Source organism: Protopterus annectens, chromosome 5.part1 (assembly GCF_019279795.1).
Source record: "Protopterus annectens isolate FY-2018-M chromosome 5.part1, PAN1.0, whole genome shotgun sequence".
NCBI lineage: Eukaryota > Metazoa > Chordata > Ceratodontiformes > Protopteridae > Protopterus > Protopterus annectens.
In genome coordinates, this window is record NC_056736.1 from 682,948,857 (window position 1) to 682,976,419 (window position 27,563).

At 41.6% G+C, this 27,563-nt stretch overlaps 1 protein-coding gene across 4 annotated transcripts in view; it reads left to right on the forward strand.

Annotated features, from left to right (window-relative positions):
* SERTM1 (serine rich and transmembrane domain containing 1) overlaps positions 1-27,563 on the forward strand; it is a 215,964-nt gene that overhangs the window by 49,371 nt on the left and 139,030 nt on the right. Inside the window, exon 1 of one of the 4 annotated variants that reach the window (XM_044073306.1) lies at positions 10,141-10,386. The exons of the other annotated variants lie outside the window; for them this stretch is intronic. The gene's annotated coding sequence lies outside the window, so the exon portion shown is untranslated. Of the gene's footprint in view, positions 1-10,140; positions 10,387-27,563 lie in introns of those variants that run through there. 4 annotated transcript variants of the gene reach the window in all.

Sequence of the window (27,563 nt, forward strand, 5' to 3'; positions counted from 1 at the left end):
ATAGGTGCCAAGCCAAGGATGAATTTCCTGTTCCCCATCCAATTGTCCAAGTTGCACTTGAATTGGAATAGGGAGGAACTCTGCTTCACATAGGAGCCTGTTCCATAGATGAGGGTAGTCTCTGGGATACATACCTGTCTCTCCAGCAGGTCCTATTTATATAACAGGCAATGTTAAAGTCTTTAGGATAGGTAATTCTGGTACTGTTTGTTTTGCAAATATACAGGAGGTCCATCAGAGTAGGGTCTAACAATACCTTGTATGCCAGACATAGATCTCCTCTCAACAGCCTTTAGAAGACAGAATACAGGGATAGGGCCTTGAGGTGGTCTGCACAGGACATGTTACTTATGCCCTGTATTCTTTTAATGAAAAACCCCTCTGGAATTCCAGTTGTTGGATATGCCTAGTTAGGTATATACCAAAGGTAGCATTGTACTCAATGATAGGTCTGAAGAATGCCAACTACAGTAGAAAAATGACTTCCTTGGATCTAGATGCCATACCTTTGTTTATAAGTTGCGCAACATGGAATGATTTCCTCACTACTGTAGACACGTGATGGTCAAACCCTAGACTCCAAGTCCTTGACGTCTGGATCAACTTTTAGGGTTGTGTTGCCAATGTGATAGCTACCAGGGGTGGATGACTTCCTGAAGGATACTATTATGCATTTCTTGGCATTTAGTTTTAGTCCATGGCACTGACACCATTTGTTTGTCTGCATCAGCCCCTCTTGGAGAACATTTGTCTCAGTGGGTGATTCAGTGACAGGTCCTAATTTGCAATCATCTGCAAATTTAGTCAGCCAGAGGCAACACGGACATTGGTCATGACTTCAGAGAAGTAAATGCCAAAAAGGAGCTGGACTGATCCCTGAGGGACTCTGCTTGTGACTGCCTTCTTTGTAGAGGTGTACTCCCCTATTCTAACTTCCTGGGTCCTGTCTGTGAGCCAGCTGGCTATCCAACGGATGACATAAAAGTTTGTACATAACCTCTTAAGTTTGTCAACAATGCCCAAGTGGGGTATTGTGTCAAATGCTTTGGCCAGGTTAAGGTAGGCAGTGTGAACCATTTTGCCCTCATCCATTGCAACCAAATTTGGTTGATCCAGTGTCTGGAGGGTTCCTTTGTCATTACTGATGATTTCCTTGATAATTCTTTCCATGGCTTTGCATATGAGACTAGTAAGACGTATGGGTCTGCAGTTTCCAGGGTCTGTAGATGGCTCACCTTTGTGCAGAGGAATGACTGTTGCTGTTCTCCATTCATGAGACACAAAACCTGTTTGGAGGCTACAACTAAATAACAATTTGAGAGGGCCTGATAGGTCATCTTTCATGCTATTCAGAAGGCATAAAAATCAGTGCATACCAAGATTATATATTCCCCATTCAGAAGGCTGTATAGGCCTCCTTGAAATTGATTACATCTATAGATCTGCAATCCTGGGACTGCATACATATCCACTGACCTCACAAGACCCAATCATACAGAAAGTTTTGAAACATGAGGAGAATAAATCTAAGATGACTTCTCTGCTTTGTAGAGCACAAGCATATCTGCATCAAGCGGGAATGGAAATTAAACCAGAAGTAGATAAAAATCAGGCAGCAACTGGATGTGCCAAAAAACAAAAGAAGGAATATAAGGTGAAGGATCAGATGAGAAGGCAAGAAATGAGGAAAATTCATAAATATAGTTGCAAGTTTAGAAAACTCCTGGAACAACCTCATGTTGATCAGGATTGATTTCAGGAATGGTTAAGGAGAGGTGAATTCAAACCAAAAGATGAAAGGTTAATATTGGCGGCCCAAGATAGTGGACTACATACACACTGGTTTACAAGGTCCATTGAACATGTGGGAGAAACAAACAAATGTGGTTTTCTAAAATTGAATTAGAAACTGTAGCACACTTTGTTGCTGGTTGTGACATACTAATGGCAGAAGGACTGTATACTGAAAGGTATAATAATGTGGCAAGACTGTTGCACTGGGACTGTGCAAACACTGTAATATTGAAGTAGCTGAAAAACACTAGAAAGTAGATCTCTCTCTATATATATATATATATATATATACTGTGTGTATATATATATATATATATATATATATATATATATATATATATATATATATATATATGGGTCTAGGACTATTCACTCAAAGTATATTTCACTGAAAGTCAAATGACTGCACAAATCACTGAAAGCACAATTCACTGAAAACACAATTCACTGAAACACATTTCGCTGAAAGTTATATATGGCCTTTTCCCCACTGTAGTGCGACCCTGGAGTTAGTATATCTAGTAAGGGGGGGTGTGGGGCATAGCCCCCCACTTAGTTTGGATCTATATTATATTCAGAAAAGAGTAATTTATTGGAATTGCAAGTATCCATGTATATAGTTCAAAATATTTAAAATAGGTGTGGGGATACGGCCCCCACACCCCCCAGTGTGGGAGGCAGTGCCACCCACACCCCCCTTACTATATATACTAACTCCAGGGTCGCACTACAGTGTGGAAAAGGCCATATATAACTTTCAGTGAAATGTGTTTCAGTGAAATGTGCTTTCAGTGAATAGTCCTAGACCCATATATATATATATATATATATATATATATATATATATATATATATATATATATATAAACTTTAATTATATAAATTAAGTGCTTTAACATTCTCACATTCACTGGTATAGAAGCAATATGGGAAGTTTTGCAGTTCAGACCCCATCTATTACAGTTTATTCTGTTACATAAAATTTCTGTGGCTTGAGAATTCAAAGTCTTGATTTTTTTATGGTATTTTATGGCATTTCCTCATATTATATGTTTAAATCAAATGGAAATGTTCAGTGGGCTGTAAGGAAAAAAATATTTTACTGCTGGCACATCAGAGAATAGCTTTAACTTTTGAATTGTTTAACATTCCTTTTTAGAGCCACACAAGAACATGCATAAACAGAATTGTATCACTCAGGCTTAGAATAATGTTTCTGTTAGCATTAAGGTGTTATCAGCATTCTCAAACTCTTCTTGAAAGATGCATCAGTGGGAGTTGTTACATTTAAGTGATTACATCCTAGTGATGTCTCCAGGCATTTCGGCAGTTACATCCTACTGATGTCCCTAGGTGTATTACTAGTGCATATTTACATTAATAATTCCCAAACCATGCTACAGACAAAGTATTAGAAGATTTCATCTTAAAGCTTGTAGAGTGACAGACACAACTGTACTGATGTTTGACCTCCATCCAGTGCAGCTAAAGAGATATTGAATATAAATTGTGTATTTATTTGTATTGAAATAATTTTCATAGTTCGCTAATATCTCAACAATCAAATGACACAGACAAAACTGCTTAGCCACATAAGAAAGCTCAGAGCTGTATGAATAAAATGCTGCTGGCAACAGGTGTGTGTTTCATGAATGATTAATGAGATAGTGTAAGCTGTTTGTACAATATTACAAAATTCATATTTACTTTGATTATCGGGACTTATAAAAATCTATTTTAAGATTTAGAATTGAATTGAATCCAGCCATTATTTTCCTGAATAGTTTCATATTTACAGTTTTCTAGTAACATTTATGGATTTAGAGATATAAATACTTGTTTAAACTTCATATATATATTTTTTGAAGATTCAGGCCACACCCATTGGAAGTACAAATCCAGAAGAGCTCCATTGGAGGGGAGTGTGTTTACGGACTATAACCAATTCAGTACTGCCTGGGCTTGACTTGACAGAACATCTATAAATCATAACAAGCCTCATAGTCATAACAATGTGTTGGAGACATCTATGCCCTTCTACCTTCTAAATTGCTTATTAAAGAATCACAGCTCTCAAAACCAAAGTAAATATTTTAGCAGTATTTACAGATTAAGTATGGTTTAAAAGGGTTTTTTGTTGTACTAATGAAAATACAGAAAACAACTAGCATCCCCATCTTATGCTTCATTATTTTAGTTTAGCCTTAGTAGTTATTTTTTTTTTGGTGGGGGGGCCTTTGGCCCTTCAACCCCGACATGTATAGTTCTCTCTCCACCACCCCTTAACTTGATATAGTCACCTAACAATGGGGAAGGGGGCGCTACAGTTGTCTTAATGAAAGACTTTTCATGTTCATTACTTTGTCTTTTGTTAATATGTCTGTTTCCTTTTTAAAATACTGCAGGTAAAGCATAGTAAAAATAATTAATTAAACATCACACAATTTGACAGACGAAATTTCAGGTTTGAACTCCTTCACAATCTGAAGGCTGGAACTTATACCTATTGGACATATTTTATTAAAGAACAATCTGAAATAACAATATAATACAGGTAACAGTTTCTCCTTCACAGATAAAGAGTTTGCATTTCAGTCTTGACTGCTGGCTATTGTCTATATGGAATCTGCATGATCTTCCCATTATTATGTTTTTTTGGGGGGTGGAGGACAATGTAGTGTACTACTTCTCAAACACATTCTGAATAGTTCATCCATATTACAATGACCCCTGCTCTTGTGAATTGAGTCATTGTTCAAATGGTTTGTAATAGATGAGTTGTTCAATATTCCCCATCCTTTAATAATTTTGTTTCTGCATGATCATATTCAGACCCACCATCCTTTTCCTCATCTGTGTATTTGGATTTTTTTTTTGGACCGTTAAAGTATTTGAATGTAGCATTTTCCTTTTTGAAAGGAGAGGGGTGTTGCTTGTATATTTTGAACAAAATTACTGCTGTAATCAAGTTCGATTCCCCATGGAAGATGATCATTTCTTGACATCTTCAGTACTGCAAAATATACAGTTCATACTAGTATGCATAATTTTTTCTTGATATTCTTTCTACGAAAAATGATGGAGTGTGGATTGATACCAGAATTGTACCTGGGGGGTCAATCTGCCCAAACATTTCTATAGGGTATTCCTCTACTGCAACATTCGTCTTTGCTGGTTTAGAGCATACACTGTCAAAAAGCACATTTCTCAAGATGTGATTCAAAAATATGTCTGAGTACTAACCTTGTGATGGTGGCAAATTCTTTGTGCTTATTGAGTGTTTAAATATGTTGACAGATTTCTTAATTCATATTCATACCTCTGTTTGATACTGACTTTATTTTGATACTTGCATTTCCCCGTTTTCCTTAAGCAGTGTAGTATTGACAAGATTTATAACTGACAGGATTTTCCATGGAGTTTTCTTTCTAGAAGCAATTAGGAACCTGAGGAAACTAATTTTCTATTTCTAGCGTAACAAAGGCTATACTAAAATACCAGTATGTATGTGTCGATATAATTGCAGAGTGCAATATTCTGACAAATCATTTATATATGTTGCAATATGATGATATCTCTTGGAGGAGTATGTGTACGTACTGTTAAGTTTTCCAAGAAGGTAAAACAACAGGGCTACCTTTTAATACTTGAGTTAGGCCACATTATTTGGCAACTAATGGGGTGTTAAGTCTATGCCACATTCATTTTTTGTGACAAATATGTTGCCTCATAGTTTTAATACTGTTTCTGATCATTCAGCCAAAGTAACTTCAATTGCAGAGAAAGTCAGAACAGATTACAGTGGTTGAAGCACATGAGCAGAAATGCAGAAGATGATTTAGTGAGGAAGATTTAGGAGAGATAGTGAGAAGGCAAGAGGAAGCAAGAGCATCCCGCAAAGAAATGGACGGATTACGTTTGAGAAGATCTGCGACATTCAGGGATGACTGTTCAAAAAGGTAGAAGAGTGGCAATGAATTCAGAGAGATGGAGGCCATTCACATGATACCCCCTACCCCATGTAGAAAAAATGGGAAAAAAGTTGACAATGACAATGATGATGATGAAGAACAGGTTGCTACCTTTTACCTAACCTTTTTATTCTGTCTTTAAAACTGTTGCTCTCTGAAATTCCAAATACCTGGATTTTAAAAGGATTAAGTTAAGCAACTCTTATTACCAGCACTATTTCTCATGCCAATTACATTATCCTCCATTTCCAAAATTCCACCAAAGCTATTCCAAGACTATTGGAAAGAATAATTACACTAATGTCCCCAACTATAAGCTTAATAAAATGTGCACTATTCTCAGATTCTTGCTCAAGAATTATGATTTAGCCCTCACTTGTGGCTAACATAAATGTTTCATTAAGTGAGTTTAAATAGTTAGATGTAAAACATAAATCTGATATATATGTATTTATTTTACTGCCAACTTTGATTCTGCCCTATCCAGCATTAAATCCAATTGAAATAGCTGTAATAAACTCAATTTTACTCTTCTAGCAAGAGTTTATAAAGTGACACATTTCCCTGGGATTTGTTCTTTTTTTTTTTTGTAACAATGTAATTTCTCACAATCCTTTATACGTCTTTAAATCTTTTAATAGTGTCATTACTAAATCTATCTGGAATAACAGACATCCTAGGAGTGGTCTCAAAATGCCTATATTTAGAATCTGGAATCAACTGAATATTTTATCAATACTCCATTTGGGGGTTTCTTAACCATTGACTTAATCATTAAATCAATATTTTTTAAACTGCTGATTCTAGTGATGCAGTTTTATTTATTATTTATTTATTTACATTTGTTAACTGGGTAGTGTCCGACTGGGCCAGGTTCCCATTTTCAGCGGAGACCCCGGGGAGAAAAGCTCCACAAAGTAATAACAACATAACATAAATGCAATATACAAAATATACATAAGTAGATCTAGAATTATACATTAATAGTCATATGATAGCTAAAGTAACAAATAAACATTATAGTGATAGGATAACATAGAGCATAGCATAATACAGGTATATAGATAACTGAACACTTACAGAGACTAAAAAGTCAAAGGAGAAAACAATGTTAGAAAAATGAATTAACAAAGTAAACTTGGATAGTGACATATGTCTTGGCATAATACAGGAAATGCTTGATCTATTCATGTCTGAAAATAAAAAAAAATCTAGCAGGGCTTGTAATCAGAGTGTCAGATCAAAATGGAGAAGTAGGATTACTCTGTTTAAAAGGGGATGTGAGAAGTTGTGAAAAACTGCAAGAGAGGAGTACTACTCTGTTTAAAAGGGGATGTGAGAAGTTGTGAAAAACTGCGAGAGAGGAATTATCCAGGAGAACTACAGTGGCAGAGCCAGGTGTTTCTGAGATATTCTTTTGTTCTTGTTTTAAAGAAAGAATAGCTGGGAATATTTTGTATGTTTTGAGGGACAGCATTCCAGGTCTTTGTTATTTTATTTGAATACAGGGAGTCACCATGGTAGTAGTGAGACTGGGTAATTTGTAGCAGTAGCTTGTCTGTTGACCTAAGGCACCTGGTATTGGCATGTGGTTGAAACAGGGTAGGAAGAGCAGGGCAGAAACTGGGGTTGTGAATGAATTTGTGGGTAAAGGTAAGTTGGTTTAATGTTAACAGGTTGGGAAGTTCGAGCCAGTTATGTTGCTCAAACACTGAACAATGATGAGTTTTTTGGGGATGGTTGCTGGCAAACCTTGGTGTTTTATTATAGCAGGAATCTAAGCTTTTAAGGTTGGTCTTGTGCAAGTTTGTGAAAATGTTCGAGCAGTAGAGAAGGGTAGATAGAAGTTGAGATCTAGCTGTGGCTAGTCTGGCTTGGTGTGTTAGGAACGGTCTGGCCCTGTAGAGAGATCCAAGTTTGGCATGCACTTTTTTGATTGTTAGGGATATATGTATGTCAAATTTCAGCCTGTCATCTACTGTTACACCTAGGAGTTTGGTATGATTTGTAGGCTCAATGTTTGTACCATTTGCGGAATGAATAGGGGGAGTAGGGTTTGGAAGTTTTATTAGTGAAAATCATTAACTTAGTAGTCTTATTTGGGTTTAGAATGAGCTGGTGGTTAGAAAGGTAAGTTTCAATTTCTTCAAGTGATTTTTGATTTTTTTTCTTGAAGTTCTTGGTGGGAGGAGGCAGCACAGATAAGAGATGTGTTGTCTGTGTATTGTATGATTGTAGCTAGTTGGGTTGCTAAATTTAGACTGTTGGTAAATATGACAAAGAGGAGGGGACCTAGTATGGATCCTTGGGGGTACTCCAGTGGATACTGGCAGTAGAGGAGATAGATTGTTCTCCCATTTAGTAGCCTGTTTATGGGTTGACAGGTAGCTGTGAAACCAAGCCAGTGATGATGAGTTGAGATTGTAAGTGGCAAGTTTGTTAAGCAGGAGTTGGTGAGCAATGGTGTCAGAAGCTTTTGACATATCTAGGAAAATTGCTGAGACTAATAGACCCTCATTCCTGAGGTGATGAATAGTGTCAGAGAATGATATTAAGGCTGTGTTAGTACTATGTTTAGGTCTGAGACCGTGTTGGGTGTGGGATAGAAGGTTGTTAATGGTAAGGCGATTTAGGAGTTTTTGATGAATACATTTCTGTAGGATTTTAGCTATGGGTGGGAGGATAGCAATGGCGGCGGTAGTTTGAGATGTCTCTAGAGGGGCTACCCTTGTGGAGGGGAATGATGTGACAGATTTTCCAGAGGTGAGATACATACTGTTCAGACACAGAATGGCTGATAAGGATAGAGACAGGATAGGCAATGGATGGGGGCAGCTATTTTTAGGAATTCTTTGGGAAGTTGGTCGGCAGCTATGCAGGAGGGTTTTAGTTTGGACAGGAGCTTTTTTATGTAAGAAGTTTTTATGGGTTTAAAGGAGAAAAGATATGTGGTTATGGTGGAGGGGGAGGGGACAGAGAGTGGTACATTTTGGTGGTTATCCAGGAAGGAGATGATATTGATAATAAAGTGAGAATTTAATTGTGATGCTATAGATTCGGAAGTGTTAGATGTGGAAGGGGTGGGGTGGAGGTTTTGCCAGGGTTAAGTAGGTAGTTTAAAGTTTGCCAGAACATTTGTGGGTCATGCTAGTACTTTTGCTGACAGGTTTGGATGTAGTATTTCTTGTTGATATTTATTCTTTTTTGGTTTCATTTCTTAATTGCTGATAGGAGTTTAGATTTTCTTTGCTTTTGGTGGATAGGTATAGTGCCCTGCCTCTATCCCTTTTTTTGATAAGAAGTTCGGTGCCATTAGAAAGCGATGGTAACTTTTTGGATTTGGTGCGTATTTTTCTTGTGGGGGTTAGACTATTTAGGATATCAAGAAATTTGTTGTTAAAGAATTCTACTGCAAGGTCCAGATTTAGGCTTTTTAATGGTGACCACTCGCAGTGTTGTAGTATTAGGTTGAGTGTATCAGGGGAGAGGTTTTTTCTTACAGTGGGTGTATTTGAATGGACTATAAGATTGGGTTTGAATTTTTTTTCTAAGTAGAAATGTACGGGTATGGACACTAAGGTTGAATGGAAGGCAGCCGGCTTGGTAGCCCAGGTTTGGTTTGTTGGTTAATATCCAGTCAAGTAATGACTCTTTTTTTGAGTGTTTATCAGTGTGAGTGGGTTGGTTAATAACTTGGGTAAAATTATAGAGATTGAAAAAGTTGGTAGGACAGCTTGAGGAGCAGGAAAACCAGTCGAGATTAAAGTCACCTAAGATGATAGTTTCTTGACTGAAACTGGAGGCAGCCCAAAAGAGGAGAAGTTTAATGCTGAGAAGATTGTTACCTGGGGACAGGTAGACAGCTGTGATAATCAAGGCTTTGTGAGGATTAATTTGTAGCCATGTGATGAGTAATTCTGCATTGGGCAAGTCTGGTGGCAAACAGTCAAGTTTTCCATTTTTAGAGAGTCTTTGAATATAATAGCTACACCGCCACCTCTTTTACTTACTCTATCTTGTCTTATTATATTATAACTGTTGAGAGTAATTTCAGGGTCTTTGATGTAGGGTTTTAACCAGGTTTCTGTTATGACAGCTATGTCTGGAGGGTAAGTGGCCAAGATAGCATGAAATTCAATTATTTTATTTACGAGTCTTCTGAGGTTAAAGTTGATTATTAGTAAATCTGAAATCTGTAAAGTTTTTATGAAGTTATATTCATTTAATGCCTTTACTGTACCATAACCCTTTATTAAAAAATCCAAATATTGGAATCTCCCTAGAAGGTTGCACTTAATATAAAATTTGTTTTAGTCTGCAGTATCTAATTTCTTGTTTCTTTTTTCTTTCAACAGTGAAAAATGTAAAATGGTTCCCTCATGGGGGGAGGCCTCAGTGAGGAGGGTAGTCTTATGACCAGAGCCGTGTGATAATGCAACGGTACAGGGAGCAACTAATGCTAACTAGCCATGTGGTGTTCCTTGAAAATGCCAGCAGCTCCTGGTTTACACTGCTACACAGCAAATTGTTTCTGCATAAAGTTCACTGTTGGAGGAAAAAGAAATCAATATAAAAATACTGTGGTCACCCATTCACTCTGATGGGAGTACTTATGGTGCAGGTATGATTAGCAAAGATGCAGGGGTAGGGGGTTGTTTGTGTATATATTTGTGCTTGTTTGTATATGAATGCCTGGGAAATCCCACATAGTATGTGGGATTTTCTACTTAATAATCTAGTATTTTCCTTTTATTGGCAACAAGCATGAATTCAGACGGTTAAACTGTTTACCTGGCATTCCTGTCTGGTATCATTCTTTGGATTTTTTTTTCTTTTTTTTTGTTTTGTTATTTATTTATTTATTTATTTGGCATTTGTTTACGGGGATAGTTCGTCTGGGTTACATAACCCGTTTTCAGTGGAAACCCAGGGAGAAAAGCTGCACTTTTATAATTGTTTTACATATTAGGTTACTTATACAACAATACACAGATGGATATTTATAGGCAGGCACTTTTAATGCTAAAGCATGCTGGCAAGCACTTGCAGTTGTTTATATAATACTAAAAATGTAATAATATAACATTTAGAGTTTACATTCATACACAAATTAAAATAAGCTTCTTTAGGGTAATAAGGGATATCATCAGAATTAATGACAGACTCATGGCAATCAGACACCAGGGTAATGATAGGGCAGTATTCATAATCTCAGCCTATGCCCCACAGCAGGGTTGTGATAGTGAGGAAAAGAGTGCATTCAGACAGCAGTTGCAGGACCTACCAGATAAAGCAGGACAACATAAATTGATGTTGATAATGGGTGACTTGAATGCACATATCGGGACGGACAGAACAGGATATGAGGACTGCCTGGGTCCACATGGGTGGAGCAATAGGAATAAAGAAGGAGAAGCCATTCTAGACTTCTGTCTGGCAAATGGCTTGATAGTAGCCAACACATGGTTCAGAAAGAGAGACAGTCACAAGATCACATACAAGAGTAGCCAACATGCAACTCAGGTAGACTTCCTCCTAGTAAGGAAAAGGCACTGGGGTAGAATCCATGACTGCAAAGTCATCCCCAGTGAAACAGTCGGTTCACAGCATAAACCAGTAGTTGCCACAATCAGCTGCAAGCAGTGGTCAGAGAAGGCTCTAAGGTCAACAGAGACCAGGCTGAAGACCTGGAAGTTGACCGGAGAGAAAGTACAGCAGTTCAAGGAATTACTCAGGGCTCTAGCACCCCAAGAAGAGGAGGAAATAGGTGGAGTTGAAGAAGAGTGGCAGTGCCTAAAAACAGCATGTGTTAGGACTACAGAAAAGATATGTAGCCGAGCCAGGTATAGAAATAAGGTACATAAGGAAAGCTGGTGGTGGAATGCAGAAGTGCAGGAAGTAATCAAAAGAAAGAAGGAGTGCAGGAAGAAGTGGGAGATTGAAAAGACTGACCAAGCTAGGAAGGACTACCGGTTGGATAACAAAGAAACTAAGAAAGAAGTTGCAATAGCAAAGAATAGGGCATCAGAGGCACTCTATCAGCTTCTGGAAAGTGACTCAGTAAGGGGCACAAAGAAACTATACCAGGTTGCAAGGCAAAGACAGAAAGATAAAGAAGATAGTCAGACACCCTTCATAAGGGATTCCAGCAACAACCTGCTTACCAGCCCACAGGACATCAAAGGCAGATGGAAGGAGTATTTCCAGCAGCTTCTGAATGAAGAAAACCCCACAGAAGCGGTACTGCCCCAGAAACAGCCTACAATGAGAGTAGAAGAGGAGCCCAGCTTAGAAGAAGTAAGAGCAGCACTAAGGAAAATGAAGTCAGGGAAAGCAGCAGGCTCAGATGAGGTCACTGCAGATATGATAAAGATGCTGGGTGAGCTAGGGGAGAAATGGCTCCTGAGGGTATTAATTGCAGTGTGGAGAGAAAGGCGCATTACAGATGACTGGAGAATAAGCATACTCATGCCAGTGTACAAGAAAAAAGGGACATCCACAACAGTGGACAGTACAGAGGCATCAAACTCCTACCACATTGCATGAAAGTTCTGGAGAGGGTGATTGATAAATGGATACGCAGAATAGTAGAATGTAAGATGGGAGATGAACAGTTCGGATTCAGATCAGGATGCAGCACAACTTGACCCGATGTTTGCATTGAGACAGATACTTGAGAAGAAACTAGAGAAGAGGAGAGAGTCAAACTGGGCTTTCCTAGGCTTGGAGAAAGCATATGACAAGGTCCCAAGAAAGCTGATCTGGGCAGTACTGCGGTGGTTTGAATTCCCAGAAACATTGGTAGAATTGGTACAGGCTATGTACAAGGACCCAGTGACTCAAGTACGAACAGTGTTTGGCCTCACTGAGCAGTTCCCAGTGGGAGTGGGTGTACACCAGGGTTCAGCTCTGAGCCCACTGCTGTTCATAGTCATGGTAATGGACTACATCAGCAAACAGGTTGGAGGGGTCAGAGCAACAAAGCTGCTGTATGCAGATGATGTGGCAGTACAGGCAGACTCTGATCTAGAACTTCAGAAGAGGATAGGAGAATGGAATGCACATCTGAAGGCACATGGGATGAAACTAAGCACAGATAAGACAGTGGTAATGGCAGCAGATTGGGGAAATCAGAAGAAGCTGAGAATAGAGATAGATGGGAAGATAGTGGAACAGGTAAACAGCTTCAAGTATCTGGGAGGGGTGGTTGAGGAGAAGGGTAGTCTTAATGAAGAGGTCAAAGCTAGAATCAGAGGGGCTGCAGCCAACTGGCATAGAGTATCAGGTGTAGTGTATGACAGAAGAATGCCAAAGAAGCTGAAATGTATGGTGTACAAGACAGTGGTGCGACCAGTACTACTGTATAGTACAGAAACCTGGGCAGTAAAGGCAGAACAGTTGAAGAAGCTAGAGGTGATGGAAATGAAGTGCCTGAGAAAGGTGGTATGATGCACTGTGGGACAGGCGAAGAAATGAGGACATAAGAGCAGAAGCCAAAGTAGCTCCAATTGCAGAAAAGATCAAAGAAAACAGATTACGATGGTATGGGCACATGTGTAGAAAAACAGAAGACAATCTGGTGAGGGAGATTTGGGACAGACAGGAAGAAGGTAAGAGGAAGTGAGGACGTCCAGCAAAGAGGTGGATGGATTGTGTGAAAGAAGATCTGCAACAGTCAGGCATGAGTGTTGAAGAAGGCAGGAGAGTGGCACTGAATCGAGAGAGGTGGTGACAGTTAATATGATACCCCAACCTCGTGTAAATGGGAAAAGGGGATGATGATGATGATGATGATTCTTTAGGGTAATAGTATTTGCTTAGAGTGTGTTTGATTGCACTGACACTGTTAGGAGTAAGTCAGTCATAGTGTTAGTCCTGTGGTAAACAAGTAATATGCTTCAGACATAACTAATCTAAGTATTTATTTATTTATTTATTTTGGAAAGTGTTTTCCTCAGTGCCTATTTAACATCAGACCCTGTATTGGCCTATCAGCCCATTTGCTTCCATCACCGGGCAAAAACTGACTGAGAGGGGCAGGGAGAGAAAGAGAGTACAGGCAGCTATCAGGGACAATTGAATTATTTTTTGTTCTTTTTTTCCTCCCCCAGCCCAGTCCATGCATTCAGGTTCTGAGGCAACACAGAGCTGCATGCAGTGAGCTATCTGTGGAAGCCATCCTCTAACTTCTCATTGCCACGAGGCACACTTCCTCCAGCAGCCTTCCCCTGCAGCATGAGTGATGATCTCTCTGATCTCCAGAAGGGAGATCATACTGTTCCATGTGTCTCAAGTGCATTCACACCCTTCCTCTCCCAGGGGATGTGAGTGGACCATGCCCTTTCACTGCTTCTAATGCCTATCTGTCTCCTTCAGTGTCAGAGATGCTAGCTAAAGCACAATCTTCTGCGTTGCATTTATGTCTCCATCCTTCTGTACCACAAGGCCACATTTCTGGTGTGGATTTATTAAAACACAAGACTTCTGCTGGAAATATCTTTAACCTTTTTTACAGAGTACTAAAAATTTCCTAAGCTTTGGTCGAATCTTAAAGTATGTTTTCCAAAAGACTCATAAACTTAACTTGCCTCTTTTATACAGTATATTGTGGTACACCTTCATATGAAGACAAAACTTCAGGAGTCTCTCTCACATACTGTCAACTATCACAGCTTTCAGTCTCTGTCTTCTTGTAGCATGATAGATTGTAACCATTTTTGTTGCGTTTCTCTCTGGAACTTTGATTATGTCTATGTGTGCAGTTTCTCATATACAGTGTGACAAAGGTAGATAATGCCAGCCCAGCTATCTGGAGTTTTGTAAATAATTATATGTAATTTGTGAATATCAACATTATTCATATAAGATGCTTGTGTTACAAATGTATTAGAACTGTATGTCATGTGTATGTCAAACTGCTGGTACAAAAGTGTGTGTTGAAAATGTTTTTGCAAAGTGCTTGAAATGTCTCCACAGTGTACCCTACTGGAAAATAATAGAAATGTACATGCACTATTGTAGCTGTGTAAATGTATATTTAAACAGTGGAACCTGGAATACATGACGTTAACGTCAGAAAAATAGCTGAAATTAAATTACTTTATGGCTAGGCCATAAAAAGATGTTATTGTTCAATTTCAGTGCAGCAACAGACACAATGGCTGGGCTTCAATAAAGCCTACATGGAGCAAAACTCGTGTCTGAATAGTGTAACAGTTGTTGCATGGAATATGGCTGCTGAGCGATCCAGTAAATAAGGCTGGGGGCAAGCACAAGCCTCCAAGCACTATTCTGACATGGACACCACTGAATAATGCTAATTACCTCATTTGCTGATGAAAACCATGCAAATGAGGTGAATTAGTGATTCAGTAAGCAGACAGGCACCCGTGTCAGAGCAGTGTCTGCTGCAGAAATGTATTTGGCTAGTAATCATGTACATTTCTGCAAAAATCAAAACGGGGGCATGACAGCTCAAAATAAAGCATGTATTATGACTATTAGGCATGCCAATGGCCAAAAATATGGCCATTGGCATGGAAATATGTTTCAAAATTATAAAAATCAAAGTTTTTTTGGCTAATTTCAGCTGTTTAAGCGAAGCGCAGTGGTGCACAAATGAGATCATGCAGAAAATTAAAAAAAAATTTAAAAAGACAATTTTATGTGAAAGATGACTATTGCCACTATAGTGGGTAGCATGCAGAACCAAAACAATTGCAGGTAACAGTGGGGTATGCAAATGAGCTAAATTTATTGAATAACAAAATGGGAGACTGTTGTCTGCATACACCTAATCTTGTAGGAGCTATAATTCAGTGGTGTAAGCAGGAGAAGCAGCTGACATGAAAAGGGGGTGTGTCATGCTTGGTGTTAGCACATTGGAGCTCTGCAGCTCCTATTTGCCCTCAGCTAAGCAAATCTAAGCAAGAGGGTGTGTCTGAGGCTGCTTAGCTGTGCTTAGCTATGTCAAGAAATGAGGAGCATGTTCACATCCAGAGGAGGGCCTTTTCTGCTCAGCAATGTTTACACTTGCTAAAACAGTTTGCATGGTGCACCATGGGGTTTAAACAGAGCAAGAAAAAACATGAAATAGCAGAAGTGTTTACATCTGAGCTGTGGGTTTGTGTGGAGCGCCACGGGGCTTAGAAGGGGTGAAAATGGGTAGAAAAAAATACAGAAAATAGCAGAATAAAGGCACTAAAGTACAAATAATATAGCTGGCAGGTGGAATGTATCATAGTCAGTCAATCACACAGGCAGCATTTGCAGCACAACAGTATAAAGTTTGAAAACGCCTTTCAGTCTGGTTTTTCCCACAAACCGTGTGCCATTGGTGTACACAGTTGGGAATTTTAACTAACAAAATAATGTAGGGGCTGCTGTCACTTTGATACATCAGTATGTGCTAGAGGCTGAGGGCGGTGAGGAGGATAATGCTGACAACCATCTCAGACTGAGGAGGAGGAGAAGAGTGTTCAGATCTGGGGTAACCTACCAGGGGCTACATGATGTGAAGATCTACAGGGTGGACAAGGACATACTTCATCAACTTGTTGAGTTGTGCCGGCCTCGCCTCAGAGCCAGAACCAACAGAGGGGAACCCATCCCTGTGGATACCAAGGTATGTGTACCCTTAAGAATACTAGCTACAGGTACCTTAAAAAAATCAACTGGGGACATCATGGGGGTCTCACAAGCATCTGCATCCAGGGTACTCCATCAGTTCCTGGATATCATGCGAACACATGCTGGTGAGCACATTTATTTCCCCAGCTCCTGTGTGGAGAGGACCAGTAAAATGCATCTCTTCCACCATGTAGCAGACTACCCAGAGGTACATGATGCCATAGACTGCACTCACATCCACATCAAGGCACCACCTGGTGAAGAGGGTAGAGTCTATGTCAACCGCAAGGGCTATCACACCATCAACTGCCAGGTCATGTGGAATGCCCAGGGCATTATCATGAATGTGTGTGATGGCAGCCCTGGTAGTTATCACGACTCCCACATCTGGCATGCCTCACAGCTGTACCAGGCATTTGCCAGGGGAGACATCCCCTATGGCCATCTGTTGGGGGATACTGGCTATGCACTGAAGCCGTGGATGATGACACCCATCAGAAATGCACACACACACACACACACACACACACACACACACACACACACACACACACACACACACACACTGAAGAATGCCATAATGAGGCACACACACAGACCAGGAACATTATAGAGCATGTGTTTGGGATGCTCAAGTCATGGTTCCACTGCCTTGACATATCTGATGGAGCCCTGCAATAATCTCCAGCCACATGTGCACACATGTTCATAGTATGTGTCATGCTACACAATATGATCCTGTGGAAACAGCTGCAGCAGGAACATCACAGGGAAGGGCCACACAGCCCCCCATCATTGCCAAGGCCCCCCACAGGTACAGGGGGACTTGGAGGAGGAAACCCCTAAGCCTGCTCCTGTAGGCATACGGAGGCATGCCTAGTATGCCCAGGCCTTGGCAAAGAGGCAACGCATAGCACACATACTGACCCTGTGGGGACCCAGGGACTGAAACCTCTCTCTGACTTGCACACACAGTAAAATGGATGCCACACACATCACACTGCCTGTATATTACCATGTACAGGCTGTGTATTGCATGAATCCAACAGAGCCAGCACTCAAGCACCATCCTCACAACTGACACAGACACAAGGTAAGTCAGTCTTCTTAACAATAAATGAATGGAGTAATACATTGTGGTAGCATAGCTATGGTATTGCTGCATGCATGCAAGATAATGGGGTGGCCTACCAGGATAGCAGCAGACAAGTGACAGCCATGTGGGACAACAAGAAATGTCCACCCAATACTGGCTTCCCCAGAGTATGCAGTAGTCTACTAGGTGACAAATTTCATTGCAGTATATGTGAGGGGAGCTAACTTACTGGGAGGTCATAGGTCACTTGCATGGATGTCAACGTGGGAGGTCTCATACTCACCCCTCAGCCTCACCCAGCAAGTCTGACATAGAAAACCATTAAGAAATGTCTGGCAATGGCTCACAAATGGGGACAATGATGAAATATTTCCATACAGACCTACACAGTGATATCACAGCAGGCCTTACAGTTGCAGTAAGGCTCTTAAGGATAAGAAGTCTGAAACCCAAATGTCCACCATTACAATCTAACCTCTGGTCTTTAGTGATATGCCTGTAGTCTCCAAGACAGGCACAATACTATGCTAAATGGAACCAAAATGCAAAGGGAACATCAGCACAGTCTGTGCAAATGTGGACAGTTGACAGGTGTGCCCCACACACACACACACACCCATGTCCCATAGAAATGCAGTAACAGTAATGTTTGTAGGACATTAGCAGCAGAGCACAGATTCTCAGGGCTGTCCCAATCAACTTGATAACTTGTTGCATGTCCACAATGTGCAGGGGTCAATGAGCTATGTATATGTATGGACAATACTATCAGAATGTGTCCTGCACGTACTCCTGGCTGTCGTGTCTTAGTGGCCTAGGTACAGTACTGTGGATGACAGGGTCCTTGTTCCAAGAACTGCAATGCAAACTATTTTGCATGTCAAATACAGCTACAGTAGGAGTTGTACACACTGTCCAGACATCAATATCTGTTACTGCAAGAAAGCTGGACAGGTCAGGGACAGGGGGCCACATATATGGACAGTACATAGCCCAGAGTAACCTACACAGTGCCTAGCATATCTCTCAACTGTACAGACTTTTTGCAGAATGTCCAGAGGTTTACATCATATTTATGGTCTCTTTATCATGAAATTGTGGTTTTCTGACAAATCATTGGCAAATCACAAAAGACTAAAGTCAGAAAAAAATGACAGATTGTAATTTCAGACTTCATACCCATTAGGAAAATGCATGCTAATGAAAAACCTGTTATTGTATCACCTTTCTAGGTTTGTAAGACCAATGGTTAACAATGGTCCCTATATGTAGGTGTTTGTCCCTTAATTACTTATGGCATTTTGCAGATGTCTGGCTCTAATAATTTGGGAGGTATGGTGCCTAATAGGACAGCAGGTACCTGAAGGTCAGTGTACTGCCAGGTTATAAAAGGCTGCAAACTTATTGTATCAGCACTGACACATGTCACTGGCCAACATCCATACCCCTGGAATGACAGATTGTCACAGAAGGAGCACAAGTATGCCTTGTATATCTGTTCTGCTTGTCCTATCATTGCATTTGCCTGCCAGCTATTTGCAAAACAAGAAAGGGTGATGTCAAAACATCAATGGCAGACAGTGGGGAAGCAGACGTCATACCCATAACAAACAGCAAGAAAATACCAAACTGGGGTCTCCCAACTGTCTGTGTTTGGCAAGACAGTAGCAACACCCTGTCCCCATGTGTGGGCCTTTGTCTGACTCTCATATATGGGCCTGCCCCGATGTCAGTCTGTGACGGTTTGACAGCTAGCCTCATAATAACATATAGCAACACAAACCATCTGAGGACCACAGCAAATGTAGTGGTGCAATGATGGACAACCTGCTAAATATGTACACTCAGAGGTGTGAAGTCCATAACCTTGTGTGTGATGTTATGGCATTTACCCTGCTCACACCAGAATTACAAATACATAACAGCAGACACATTGGGGAAAACCTGTGCCTGGACTACAGAAGGACAAAGAGACACACATAAGGGGAAGGGGAACCACTGGCCAGGCAAATGTAGAATGTGCACACCAGACCAAATTGTGTAGTAACATATGTGCCATGCAGTGTATGGAGTCAGTAAACATCATCTGCAAATATACAACACACACCCGTGTAGGTGGAGGTCTGCAACAGAACAAAAACCCAAACAAAGGACACCTCAGAGGCAAAAATATATGAGAACTCCACAAAACTGCACACCACAGACCATGCAGACTCCACACACCAGGGTCTTGCAAACACTAAAGCCTTACCATACACCCAACATATTACTCATAGAAGACACCACTGGGAGACAAACAGATGTATCTCTCACCAGGCAGGATAAGGAGAAAGTCATGGTCACTTGTTTGTCAGCTGCCATAATCTGCCATATCACACATGCACTCAAGTCACCCCACAACAGGTACAGGTATCATTCTGGCCTGGTCCATGGTGGTATGAATGATGCCAGATGTACCTCCCTGGACTATAAAAAGACAGACATGATTCAGCTTGCTGAACATGTTTCCCATGCAGGTATGCCCCTAGCCTTATACAGCAGTCTGCTGTCACCCAGAATGATGGCTCAATAGAAACAAAAAATGATTGTCAGTAACACTTGGCTCCCTCACTGGTGTCCTCCCAGGGGGGATCCACTGCCTGGCGGCCTGGGAACATATGATCGACAGACCACACTGCCTTGCTAAAGATGGCCTTCATCTGTCTCATTTGGTCTTCAGGCCTCTGGCAGAGAGCCTTGTCTCCCCCATATTGACTTTGTAGGGAAAGTCATGGGGTCTATACTACCAACATAGAACACTCAACAAAACACAAATTAAAGGCCATGCTGCTAAATGCTAGGAGTCTAAACAGGTAAATTCACTCATTGCACGCAGTCATAACCCTGGAAGATGGTGACATTTGTGCACTCACAGAAACCCTTCCCACAGCCGCAGAGAGAAACCCATCCTTACCTGATCACTCATCCTATCCCACAGCCACACCCCAAAATGTGGGCAGCAAACCCAAAGGAGGTGGAGTATAAATATATGTTAGACAGACACACACATGCAGACTGGTCAAACAGTCTAACAAACGTGAGACACTCCAAGAGCAGTCAACTGTCAGCAAGACCCCTATGCAAATTATGCATAGCTACAGACCAACTTATCCGATTCAGGACACCCACCCCACATATCTTGTCCTCTACAAATCTGTCAAGATTCCACTCATCACCCGGATCCTGGCTGACGTATATTACCCAAACATTGATTGGGAATCCAACCATGCCAGAAAAGAAATGGACAGAGATGCCCCCATCTTATCAATGCTACATCCTTAGGACAACCACTTGATACCCCCACATGGGTTGCAAACTGGCTAGCAGATAGAACCCACAGTCTGAAAGTAGCTGACTCTAAGTTGGACTGCAGAACAGTCACGAGTGGAGTCCCACAGGGTTCGGTCCTGGGTCCACTCCTGTTTGGTATCTACTTCTCTAAAGTCCAGGCCAACACGAAGGGACTCTGGATGATAAAGTAATATTGACATCCTACAGAAAGGCCTCACTGAGACCAACAACTGGTGTCAGAACCATGGCCTTAAGCTCAATGCCAAAAAATGTGTCATCACCCCCTTTGGGAAAAACCCAGTTTTCTTGAATTACCACATCGATTGTAGTCCACTGAACACAGAAGGAGTTATAAGAGATCTGGGAACACAGGTTGACAGCAACCTCTCTTTTGACCACCACATTGCCACTGGGGTCAGAAAGTCCTTCTAAGTGGCACATCTCGTTACTAAGAGTTTTGCATCCAGGAAGAAAGAGGTCATTGTCTCCCTCTACTCTTCCCTCATTAGGCCAATCATCGAGTACAATGCCCCATTTGCATGTACCTCACTAGACACCTGCAACAACTGGAGAGGCCACAAAAGTACCTCACAAAGAGGATCCTAGGCCTTAAACACTAACACTTGTCCTATATGGACAGACTCAAAAAACTCCAACTATTCTCTGTCTCATATCTCCTACTTAGAGGTGATCTCTGCTTGACTTACAAAGCAATGTCTGACCCAGCTCTGTTAGAAATGCTACATCTAAAGAAATCCAAATCCCTCCGCACCACACACTCCAGAGACCTCATCCTCATTATTACAATCAACAAAACATGCTAGAGGGACAGGTTCATAACCCAGAGACTGCCCATGCTCTGGAATAGACTTCCCATACATGTCAAGCAGAGCACCTCACTGGCCCTCTTCAAGAGAAATCTTGAAGAGTGGATGGGAAATAGATAACTCCAGTGGCTCTATTCAACAGAGGCACTGAGGACTAAGGTCGGGTGGCACAATGTCAGGGTAATCCTATGAGCTAGGGTTGAAAAGACTCCAGGGCCATTAGCCTAATACACACCTATGATCCTATGAACCTATATGATGTGATACCTATGTCAGACATGGCAGTAACCAACATGATCAACCACAGCAGCACCCCTACAGTATCATCCTCCCTGGCAAGATCCAACAGAAAAGTGGTCACATGTCATATCACCATCTCACCTGACCCATCTCTAGCCTCGGTAAAAGGAAAATGTCCCACAAGCTGAGCACAACCACCAGAGGGTTGGTCTAAACAGCTGAACAGCCACCTACCCCAGTATAAGAACAGGCACCAACTTCCGAATGTACACAAAACTAGCATGCCAGCATATAGACAGAGATGCACGGAATCAGGAATACCTGACAGAACAATATCACCATCTTCAACGGAGAGTAAACCTGCCCACAAACATCTGCAATAAAGTAACTATATACCAAAAGGATAACAGTGCTGTCCAGTACCGCGAAGGAGCAGGTGCACAATTGGAAGTAATCACCCCTTAGCCTGAACAAACAAATAAGAGCACCAGTGAAATCCACTAAAGGCAACTCTCAAGTCCAAATTGCCTACATCTAAGATAGACAATCATTAGGTCTTTCACACATATGTCTGCATTCCCAAAGGAAGCTCCCAGATCTGTGCAGAACGGGCGATTAAGGACACCACATACACAAATGCTGTAGATATAGCCACTTCACTGGCTGACAGATTCAGTGGAAATAACTCTCCTTTGCCCCCTTATCAGGAAAGCAGGACATCCCTGGTACCTGAACACCCACCTCTTATCACTAGGGAGCAGGGCATCACTGCCCTCTCAAAGTCAAGAGGACAGCTACCGTGGGACCTGAGTACATCCCAGGCTGCAAAACACATGAACCCAGGCAAGAACTGGAAGCATCATTACGCACCCTACACACCCAAAGCCTGAGTACTGTCTATGTCACAGCCAAGTGGCGGACAGCCACTGTCATCCCGTGACAGGAAATGAAAGACATATCAGCCTAACTAGCTTGATCCACAAGGCCATGCAATGGATTATCGTGGATCACATTAACAGGGACATTGGCAAAATACAAATACATTACCCTACACAGTCTGCCATCCTCTGGGGAGGTATGTCAGTGAACTCTAGATGACTTCCCTGAGGCAGCCAACAAAAGCATGGATGAGGGAAAGATGGTGCACTCTGGCCACTGTGACCTGACCGAAGTCTTACACACCATTCCACACTTGCCCATAGTATATGAACTCTGTCAACTAGTTCATTGATAGAACCCACATAATCATAGTAGGGGTAGCCATCTCAAACAGTTCAGGGATCGGTCTGGGGGACTCTGTTATACAGGATATACTTTCCTGAGGTGCAGGCCTAAAACACTGGCCCATGGCTGACCAAGTTGGCAGATGACTGCGAGCTGGGAACAGTCATCAATACCCAAAGTGATGTGGATGTCCTACAAGAGGGGCTCACAAAAACAAATGCCTGATGCCAGAAACATGGCCTCAAGCTGAATGCCTGCTAATGCATCATCATCCCCTTCGGGGTGACTGATGTCCCCACATGGTATCACAGTAACAGCAATGTCCTACATACACAATCAGTAGTGAGACAGTTGGCCACCAATGTTGATAACAACCTGATGTCTGAGCACCATGTTGCTCCCGTTGTACATGAAGTTTCATAGATGGGACAACAGAAATCTAAGGGTATCCCATCCAGGGACAAAGAGGTCATAAGAGTTATGCATGCTGACCTTATGAGGCCAATTCTTTTGCTCAACACCCCCTTTGGCATGTACCTCACAAAGCACATGCAGCAGCTGGAGAGACCACAGAGGTTCCCCACTGGGAGAATGCATGACCCCAAACACCTACCCTAGACAGACAGGCTAACAGCACTGTCCCTCTACTCCATTCCATACAGACTCTGCTGAGGTGACCCCTGTGTGGCATACAAAGCAATCCAGACCCTGCCTTGATGGGACTGTTGCACATCTGGATGTCAAGGCCGACTTGATCAACCTGTAGATGCAGAAGCAACCTGGTCTGTGATATCAGTACAGCTTGTTGGTGTGACAGATACATGTCCCACACACTCCACCATCTGTGGAATGCACTCACTGTCCACATCAAGCTAAGTGTCTCAATACCCCTAGTGATGTGCTCCCTGTATAAGTGCATAGGAAACAGAAAATACAGTCCTGTGATTCCACCTGTGTCCCTGCTGGACAGAGGCTCTGTGTGCTGACATGTCTTAACATGGGCTACACTCTCGTCTATGTGGGTTATAAGGGTTTCAGAGTCAATAACCTACTAATGTTATATCAACCTATCAACCTATATACAACTGTCTGTCAGTGGTTCACCACATTACTCTGTACTGCCCCCCCCACTGACATACCTGGAAGTCACAGTGCTATGTGGAATATACCACACATATAATGGACATTTCTGCACAGTAGAATGCAGCAAGACATCTGGACAAGGTCATAAATAAAAGTGGGACAAAGGCCCAATGATAGGCACATGTTGTAAATATTGCTCTTACAAACTGAGAAAGTTGGTAGAAGAACAGGTTTTGCATTAGCAGGGATTGTCTGAAGGTTATGAAGTCTGAAACACTAATGTCTGTCATTATTTTGTAATGTCATTCTTTAATTATTTGCAACTAACTTGCCGTAAAAACACAAGTTTATGTAGACTGGATGAAATTACTAGACAAACACCTGGACAATATGCCAAAATATGTACAGTGGAGAGGTATGGCAACACCAGGATATGACTTTTCAAGTAAGAAGAATATCACACAAGCAGGAGATCCCCAACCAGGATATCACCAAGTTGCTGGACTGTTTACACAGCTTCATCAGTCAATCAGCTGTATCCACACCTCTCAACTGGCCAAATTGGGCAAGAATGTCTATAGCTGGGCTCATAATATTGGTCTGTGCATCTTATATCTTGTATTACTCTGGTAAAGCACTGTGATGATCCGAGGATGTCTGTCACTAGGTAATGACAATAAATTTCAGTGCCAGACGTCAGATACTGTATGTCAGAAAATGTCTGCTAAAACAAACTCTGTACCTCTAGCAACTCTCTGTTTACTTTTGAGAGATATGGCTGTAGCACACAAAACCCCAGACCAGAGTACAACTGTCTCTGGAATGGAGTCCTACTCTTACTATAGAAGGTCATACTGGGCATACTCCTACATTAAGAGAATCACAACCCATGTCGGAACCCACTTCAGACTATATAACTGCATTGTGCATATATGTCTTTGCATACAGACAGCTATGTACACCTTAACTGTCTCTACACACACCCATCAGACAGGATTACCCTCAGCTAGCTGTACGTGGCCCATATGTGATATATCTGCATCTGTTGTCTGTGATAGACAGACATATATATGGGCAACATATAACAATATGTCAAGCATACGCACACATAGACATGGAGCAGAGAGAGACAGGCAGTGATAGAGAGAGAGACACAGGAGGACACACACAGAGAGTGAGTCATACACAGGGATACCCTGAATATCAAGGAGTAATGTTCTGCTGCAGACAGTGGCATACCGGTCATAACCAGTCGCATGTGCTAGCATGAAGGTGAGCTCCATTGTGTAATGGTACTGATGTGGAGGTTGTAATATCACATCACCTGCCTTTGTGTGTGTGTGTGTGTGTGTGTGTGTGTGTGTGTGTGTGTGTCTGTAGGTTTAAGTATTAAGAGGTCGTTCCCACTCAGTACACTTCCCATTGCCCTACTTCACAAGATCTGCTGATGTCATTCACCTTAGAAGTACCATTGGACACTTGTCAGCCCTATAAGCTCTGTAGTGTGTGCAATAACTGTGTAACACTATAGTACAAATAACTAGATAGGTAGGGGTTCTAATCTCAGTCCTGGAAAATGTAAGTGTATGCATTTGTTTGTATGTAGGTGAAACAGTTTTAGGCCATTCCCACCAAGTACACTTCCCAGTGCTCTACTTTAGCAGTCCTGCTGATGTCATTCCCCTTAGAAGTATCTTTGGACACCTACAACCCTGTAAGCTCTGTGGTACGTGCAATAACTAAGTAACCTCATTGTACAAATAGCTAGATCAGCAGGAGTTCTATTCTCAGTTCTGACAGATGTCTGTGTATGTACAAGTGTGTGTAAGTGTGTATGTTTGCAGGATAAATTAATTTGAGGGCTTTCCCACCCACAACACTTCCCAGTGCCCTACTTTAGCCATCCTGCTGATGTCATTCACCTTAGAAGTACCTTTGGACAGCTCTCAGCCCTATAAGCTCTGTAGCACATGCGATAACTGCATAACACTATAGTACAAATAACTAGATAGCTAGGGGTTCTAATCCCATTCCTGGCAAATTGTGTGTGTGCGTGTGTGTGTGTGTGTGTGTGTGTGTGTGTGTGTGTGTGTGTGTGTGTGTGTGTGTGTTTGTTCATAGGTGAAATAGTTTTAGGCCGTTCCCACCCAGTACACTTCCCAGTGCTCTACTTTAGCAGTCCTGCCGATGTCATTCACCTTAGAAGTACCTTTGGACACTTGCCAGCCCTATAAGCTCTGGAGCACGAGTGATAACTCTCTAACACTATAGTACAAATAACTAGATAGGAAATGGTTCTAATTCCAGTCCTGGCAAATGTAAGTGTGTCTGTGTGTTTGCTCGTAGGTGAAACAGTTTTAGGCCATTCCCACCAAGTACACGTCCCAGTGCCCTACTTTAGCAGTCCTGCTGATGCATTCCCTTAGAAGTACCTTTGGACAGCCATTAGCCTTAGAAGCTCTGTGGCACGTGTAAAAACTACATAACAGTATAGTACAATTAACTAGATAGGCAGGGGTTCTTCTCTCAGTTTTGGGAAATGTGTGTGTGTGAGGGTGGCCTAATGGTTAAGGGTGGCCTAATGGTTAAGGTGTTTGCCTTATAAACACAAGGTACAGGGTTTGAGTCTCACAAGGTATAATTGGCTAGGCTTAAAATGGCTCTCAAGGGCAGTTAGCTTAGTACTAACCTATGTACACACCTATGTACCTATGTACACACCTATGTATAAGTGTTTGTAAGTGTGTATGTTTGTACAGTAATGTATTTTGATGCCCTTCCCACCCAGTGCATTTCCTATTGCCATACGTTGCAAAGGCTATTGATATAATGCACCTTAGACATACCTTGGGACACTGTTAAATCCTATAAGCTCCGTGGCATGTGTGATAACTGTGTAACACTGTAGTACACATAATGAGATAGATAGGGGTTCTAAACTCAACGCTGGCAACCGTGATCCTGTGTGTGTTTGGGTGAGAATCATATCCTCTGGGGGTGTGGATTATACCATTTTGAGGCATGTACCACCCAGCACACTTCCCATTGCCCTACTTTACAAGGCCTGCTGATGTCATTCACCTTAGAAGTACCTGTATACACTTGCCAGCCCTCTAAGCTCTGTGGCATGTGCAATAACTGTATAATACTACAGTACAAATAATTAGATAGGTAGGAGTTCTAATCTCAAAACTGACAACTATAGTAGTGTGTGTGAAGCATATCCCCTGTGGCTGTTGTGTTTGTAGGTTATACCATTTTAAGGCCTGTTGACCCCCTACCCATGATATTATTTTAAAGAGCCTGTTAATGGCATCTGCCTCACATGCACCATGTAACACTATACAGCCCATACTAGTCATCTGTACA